The sequence below is a fragment of the Phaethon lepturus genome, unplaced genomic scaffold (genome assembly GCF_000687285.1).
Source record: "Phaethon lepturus isolate BGI_N335 unplaced genomic scaffold, ASM68728v1 scaffold22546, whole genome shotgun sequence".
NCBI classification, from domain to species: Eukaryota; Metazoa; Chordata; class Aves; order Phaethontiformes; family Phaethontidae; genus Phaethon; species Phaethon lepturus.
The window spans coordinates 24,448-31,839 of NW_010548584.1; positions in this window are offsets into that span (position 1 = coordinate 24,448).

Here is a 7,392-nt window from a genome sequence, read left to right on the forward strand (position 1 = left end):
GGTTGGGTTTCTTGCACGTGGGACTCCTGGTCCAGCCAGGTGCGGGGCACCAGCAGAAGGAGGCACCAGTTTGCAGATCCAGATGGAGAGAGGGTCAAGAGAGGGGCGGCCGCTTCCCCGAGAGTGGCACACTGCTGGCGCAGCACGGCTGCCTGCTCCCATGCGCACAGCAGCGGGAACAGCCAGCGCTGGCACAAGCTGGTCGGATGGAAGGGGCACTGTTTTCTCTGGGTTAGTGAGGCGAAGCGGCCAGGCTGGCCTGGGAGGCCCTGGGCAGCGAGCGTGGGGCGAGCCGGAGTGTGGCAGACCTCCTGGGGGCAGCGGGGTCTGCGTCCAGCTGGGCAGTACGAAATGCCCACTGTGGGCAGGCAAGGGTGCTGCAGGTGGGGCCCAGCTGGAAGAGGCAGCCGGTGCTGTTAGCACCCAGGCTGGAGGGGGCTGCGGGCGGGGTGCCTGCCCCTCCGGCAGCACCAGCGTGGCTCTGCCTGCGGGGGGCTCTGCCCCAGCTCAGGAGTGATGCCCAGCGACGGAGCCGTATGTGCACCTCTCCGTGCTGCCTGCCTCCTCTGGGGGGGTCCGGGCTTCTGCAGGGACCCGGGGCCCCAGCATACGTCTGCTGTGCTTGTAACTCCTGCCTGATCCGCATGGCTAATAAGCTACAGAAACAGCTCATTTGTGCTGCAGCTCACACCCCTCACAGCTTGTGGGTCTGCAGCGTGGCTGGCAGCCCTCCCTCCCCGCGCACCCTCTCCGTGCTCTGAGCACAGTCAGTCTATGCCACCAAGTGCTCAGGTCTTGAAATACTGATCTGGCAGGAGTATTGCACCAGAAGTGCTGCTCTGGTTTTGATAAGAAGATAACAATTGCCCTACTTAAAACCTTAAAATAAGAGCAGGATGTGTAAATTTTCCTCCCATGCTCCAAATTACCTTTTAAATAGTTAAGCTGCCCCTCCTTAGAAAAGGGAAATGATTTGCTCCTGTTTCTTTGCTCCCAGTAGAGTTTAATGTTAAGAAATGTAAGAATTTCCTTTCTAGGCAGAGAAGTCTGATTTTTCAAATTGATTTATTAATGGTGTTTGAACTTTGTCGTGTAAGCTTGGAAAGTGGTCGGTGTGTGGCTTTCTGCTGGAGGCTGATGATGTGCAATAGGTGGCAGCTAATAAAGCAGCACCAACAAGCCTGTGTGGTGGAGACCTGAACTCAGTCTCATGATAAACCAGTCTTACTCTGTGCAGTGGGTTAACTGAAGGGAAGTGGGAAGCCTTTTACCTTTCCTATTTTTTAAGTAGCAACAATATTATTTATAAATATCTGATTTATTTTCTTTTAAGACATTTAAAATAGACTTTATGGTGAGTCTGTAGAAGAAAAATGTTCCAGGGTTTCAGTGCTTTTCTGCTCTGGTGGGGAACAAAGCCAAGACTTCAGAAAGCTGCCATGGACCTGAGGCAGACATAACTGGTAGCCTGATGGCCAGGATGCTTTTGCAGAGTGGTGGGAGTCTACCTTAAAATCCCTCATCTGAACCAGATGCTACCAAATAAGGAGTACTTTGGTATGGATGTTTCTGGTTTGACTGGAAACCATCCTGAGAAATGTTGCTGGTGGGATCTCTTGACAGTCTGATCCTTTGTGCAAAATGCTTCCTCCTTGATGGAGCTTCGTCTTCTAATCTGTTTCATCAAAAGAGCTCTAAAGTAAAACTACAATCTGATTTACAACTAATAAAACATATTCTTTGGCTTGAGTGTCCAAATTGTTTGTATTATGAAATACAGCACAATACTCCTAGTTTTTAAATTATGTGCCCTACAAGAGGCCAAGGATGGTACAAGTCTGGGTTCACATCACAGTAGCTATGGATTAAAAAAATCCAGTGAGATTGAAACAATAAGTTAAAGCTTCGGGGAAGTGTTTCCACAGACTCATTCCAGTGGGTACAGTAAGAAGCAAAATTTAAGGATGAAACGTCTGTGATGCATGTACACTGTGAAAATCTGAACATAATGGTTTGTTTGAGTGGGCAAGGGGTGCTCGCGTACGTTTATCTGGAGCCTGTTTCCCATAAGGAATTTGTTATGAAACTGCACTGACCGTATGGCTCACATCCAACTCAGCTGGATGAAGACGTGCAAAAATTGGTCACAGTCCAGTATGTTTTAGTGGTAGAAAATGATGATTAGGAAAAAATGTTTAAACAATATGAGTGGTTTCCAGGCACAAGAATCCCTTGCAGCAGCCGAGAAAGAGAGACATTAACTGTAGTTAGAAGAAATTTGATTGATTTAGCTGATTTTGAGGATGCATTGAAATATTTGGGGAGTGCTCTGAGTGAAGAGGGTTCGATATCCTTAGAGTAATTTTTCTTTATAGAGCCCTGTTCCTGGTATAGTAATATTCCTGGAGGCATGTTTTCTTTAGGGTATAGCATAGGGTCATTAAGTACAAACTGAAGGTATTCATTCAAAGGAGCTATATACTCAGTTGTTAAATAAGCCCTGTGGGGGAATTGAGCATTTTTTCCCTAAAACTTCTGTGTTGTCTGCTATTTAATATGATCTCTGCCACTGTTGATTTGTAATCTGTGCTTTCACCCTGAAGTGCATGTGGTTGTGTTCAGATATTTCCTTCTCTAAATCAATCACTTTCACCATTTTCCAAAACACTTCTTGAGTTTATTGCTTTTAGTAAAGTGTTTGGACTGTCATTATTTATTACTGGCAAAGTGCTGACAATGTGCTCTTCCCAAATGAGTCTTTATGTGGAATATTTGTTTAACAGGTTTTGCAGGGGAGACATTGCTGTTCCCTGCAGGCTGGGCTGTGCCTGCAGCACCCCGGTGCTGCGGGGTCTGCCTGGGCAGCAGCCCCCCTCTGCACCTGGCCCCTGGTAAGGGGCTCACCTCGGAGCGATGCTTCTCGTCGGACCTGTGAGCCCGGGCTTTGTTGTGCTGATTAATTTGACAGAATTTAAAATCCTAACCGAGGAAGCTTACACTGTGTGTAATTTATCTTTTTGGAGTATTTCTGCTGTTTGGCAATTTTTCCCTACTGCTTCATTATCTGAAAACTCCTGACTCTGGAGAGTAGCTAGTGAAGGATGTGGAAAGCTGTGCTCTTCCCGCTGCAGCCTCCAGAGACGTTGTGCTGCTCATCTAAGACAACCACTTCATAAGCACTTCATGCTTACAGTATGAGGTCTTAGTTCTTTGATGCAGTCCTCTGCCTATAACAATTTAATGGGCTACAGCTCAGACTTTCAAGCAGTGTAAATTAAACTTGTTGGGTTTTTTCTATTGTTTGGCAGCTGTTCTATCCGGGTTACTTAAGTCCTCTGATCTAAATTAATCCCTGTATAGAGGAAGCTGCAGGAACTTCATCCTGCATTAAGCCTTACATTTTGGGTTGCTGGTCTGCAGTAGATTATGTTCCCTTGTTAGCATCATCGGGGTTTGTTCCATTCAGCTGGTGATTGCTTCTGTTTTGACGGAATAGCACAGCATCATTTTCCCGTCTTCAAGGTATGGTCATCTTGGGAGGGGGATGCGCAGAGGCCACGCTGTATATAGTGCATCGTGCATGCTGTGGACAGGCCTTTTTCCCATTCTGCAGCTGGGAAAATTAAATGGGTAAACCTAAAAGTGGAAAGAATCACTCACTCCCTTTTTCATTCTCTTGTGCATTTGGGCTTTTATAAAATCTGAATCTGGCACCACCAGCTCTCATTGATTTTTGAGAAACAGGATATTTTAGTAGCTTGGAATGAGATGAAATGATTGCAAAGCCCATATGTTGCTTGTTTTAGGCACAGGGTCAGGAAGGTTTTAGAAAGTATTTAAATATTTGGTTTACACGATTAGAATAGATTGTCTGGAATGAAGTCCATTACCCGAGGTGATTGTTGCCTCACAGTTTGGTTTTTCATTGCAGTTCTTTGGAGTATGAGGTAGGTGTTCTGGCATCGCAATGCCTGAGCACGTTAAAAGTTAAGGACTGTGAATAAATACTGTAGATGGGATTCTGGACACTGCCAGAGCCATAGATATCTGCTATGGCATTGTCTGTAAGCTGCAGTTTGGAAAATGCATTCTGGTAGAGTGAGCAGTTGCTGAGAGGTCCTCTGATGTCTGTCAGTGAAATTCCAGCAGCTCGTTTCTTAGAAATGGGCTTTTTCCTCCCTCCATAGGCAAAGCTTTCAAGTTTGATTATGTTTCTCAAGAGCTACAGCCTGACATTAACTTCTTGTAGGTGTGTTTTCAGCTTTTTACAGCTTGGAATTTAACTGTTGTGCCCTGAATTTTTCATGAGGCATGATCTTGGCATAATCAGTTGATTATGGAAGATATGATTCTTTTTATTTGAAGGTGTTCCTATGAGACTACAGTTTTTGTGGCACTGTTCCTAAGTTCGTTTAAAATAAATTGCGGTCATGACAGTGGTACATCAAAGAACAGGACAATTGCAGTCTGCAGCACGCAGTATGGTTTCCAATACATTTGATAACAGGGTGCAGTTCTTAAAAGTTTTGCTTGATCTCTCTACCACGCTCATCCAATTCAGTTGGAAAGCAAAAACTTACAGTTGTTCTTTTGCTGTGCATTGTTGATGTTTTAATATGAATTATGAAGCATCCTTTGATATCCGGCATTTCCCCTTACGATCCTCTGTTGCTTTTTATGAGTACTTGCCCCCTAACTTCAAAAGCAGTTCATCACCTTCCTGCAGACAGTTATTAATAACTGATTTGGAACTGTCGGGCATTCCGGGGCCTGTTTTATGTGAGTTTCTCTCCAAAAACATTCAAAACGTGGCCATAATGTGCACAGACCTCAAACCGCCTTTACTAGCATGTGAAGGAGATCTCTCATCACGTGCTTCTTCTGTTGCTGTCATATGTAGACTTGTTCCGTAGATTTAATGACTAAAAGAAAAACTAAAGTTAGGGGAGTAATTAAATCTACCCTGTCCTGAACTGTGCTGCTGCGGTTGTTTCATCCTAAATTGCCTGGAAATTATTGTATGCTGGGGAAAAATATTCTTTGTATTTAACCCGTGCAGGAGCAGTGTGGGTTTTACTTCAGTGTTGGAGAGAGTGGGGCTGGAGCCCTGACAGCTGGCCTGGCTGGGGCAGGCGTCCGTTTGTCCTTCCCTCCTGAAGGACGGCAGCACCAAATCCACCTCCTCGCTTTAATTCAGCGGGGAGGAAGAAAGATACTTTTTGTGACAGTTCAGAAGGAAAATAATTGGCTTGGGGATAGTTAATGTGAGTTGCCATTCCTTAACATTAGAGGTTCCACTAAAGTACTAATAATTACTGTTAATATCTTTCAGTGGAAACTTTCAGAGTAAACGAGCACTGGTTGAAGCAGTATTTAACGGCATGCTGCTGGCATGATAAGAATGCAAATAAGCGTTATTAGCCTAATGATTTTGCTGTCGCCATGGCTGTGCAGCAGTAGTGTTGTGAATATGTCATGCAATACCCGTGAATTTGGAAAGTGTGTCAAAACACAACTTCAATTAGTTTGCCCTAATTATGACTCTAGAGAGTTCATAACTATATCACTCCTCATTAAAAGAGATTTTCTTATATGGATTAATACAGCACATAAAGGGATGTTTGAGTGATCTGAGGCAGAGCTGTGCAGAGCGAGGATGCCCACCATGTGGCAGGAGGTGCAGTGGGTCTGGAGCAGCGCTGGGGTCTGGCCCTGTCCCATGAGCTGCTGGTGCGGGGCAGGGGCTGGAGGACCTCCCGTGCGGGCAGGCAGGGCTGGGCAGCAGCGCCAGGTCAGCCGACGGGTAGCTGCTCCGGTAACCCACAGAAGAGGGTTTTGTCCCTTGGCACGTAAACCTGGTGGATGATTCTGGACAGGCTGTTCAGTTAAAAAAAAACAACAAACAACTGAAAAAAATGACTAAAAAACAGCCCTAGTAGGAGCCATACTTGATGCTAAAATAGAGATCTGGCCTGAAAGCTTTGCTCTGATAAAGGTCGAGGAGCGCAGGTAGTCAGAATCCTGCGTCAGTCTGACATCTCCAAAGGAGCTCTGCAGGATGCCAAATGTCCCTGTGCCTTTCCCAGGATATTTGTCATGTCTTCTAAAGACTGTTGCTTTGTATTCCCTGAGCATGTTCTTGCTTTGCAGAATGGAGAAAAGATTCTTGGCTCACAGGTGAGCAGTTGGTGAAGGGTTAAAGTAGTAACTGTTTAAATCTTTTAGGCTTTCCTCCCAGTTCTGTGATAATTTGATGAAGAACTTCACCCTAATTAAATATTCAAATGAGGAATAAGTGTCAATATGGCTTCCCATTGCCTGGAATGATGATTAATTGTATTCAAAACTCTAGTGGCCGCTGTAATCTAAACCAAACCGTTGTTCTTGATTATTTCTGCAACACATTTACCATGTTTTTGTTTTAAAATTTAAACTAGTAATTGATTTGCCATATGCTGCAGAGCTGCACATACTTTCACGATATGTGTTTAGGAACTTGGGGACTTTGTAATTGGGATTTTCTTGCTTTTCAATGGCAGCCTTTTTTTTTTTGTCTTCTACAGCGCAAAATGATTTGGCTTTCACAACACATAAGGAAAATGCATTATGCAATCAACTTCATAGGTATAAGTTATATTGATCCTGGCCGAAGTTTGCATTAATTTAAAATAAATTAGACACTGTTTCCCGTTTTTTCCCTACAATGTCATGCTTTTAGAAAGAGAAGGGGAGAACTGATCTCCTTCTATCAGTCCCTGCCCTCCGTTTTTGGTCTTGCAGCTGAATGTTCTCCTTGGAGAGACCTGGCTGTCCTCGGGGCAGCTTCGTGGGAGTGGTGAAATGGCCCGTTTGTCCTACCTCAGAGGTGGAAAGTGGCCATGGAGATGGGAGGCATGAGCCATCACTTCCAAACACCCTCATAACAGCCCAGGTTCAAGCCCCCGGTGCTGGCAGGCCGGTCTCGGCAGTGGCTGAACTAGCATTTTCGGCTCACGAGCCCCACAAGCAGTTGCAGGGAGTGCCGGCCCACTGAGAGCAGGTCTCGTGATGCATCCCCACGCGTAGCCTTTGTAATTCCCCCTGCCACGAGGGAATACCTCGGTGTGTGTTTCAACGTTGATACATCTGAAATGGAAAGCAAACGGCATACCCTGTGGAGTTAGGCAGCGAGGTCTGGGTACGTCATCTTCCGCCGCCATATTCGTGTGCGTGTGGTCAGAGTCCCTCGGACGGCGAGCAATTCATTTTAATTACACACGTGGAACGTGTGCTCCGCTTCAGCATATGGCAGTCGTGAAAGCTGGTGCTTGCCTGAGCTGCCAGCTAGGGACTGGGCACTTGGTTCAGAAAGTCTTTTGCAGGTTAAGGATTCAGAGCGTTACTGGCAGGGGG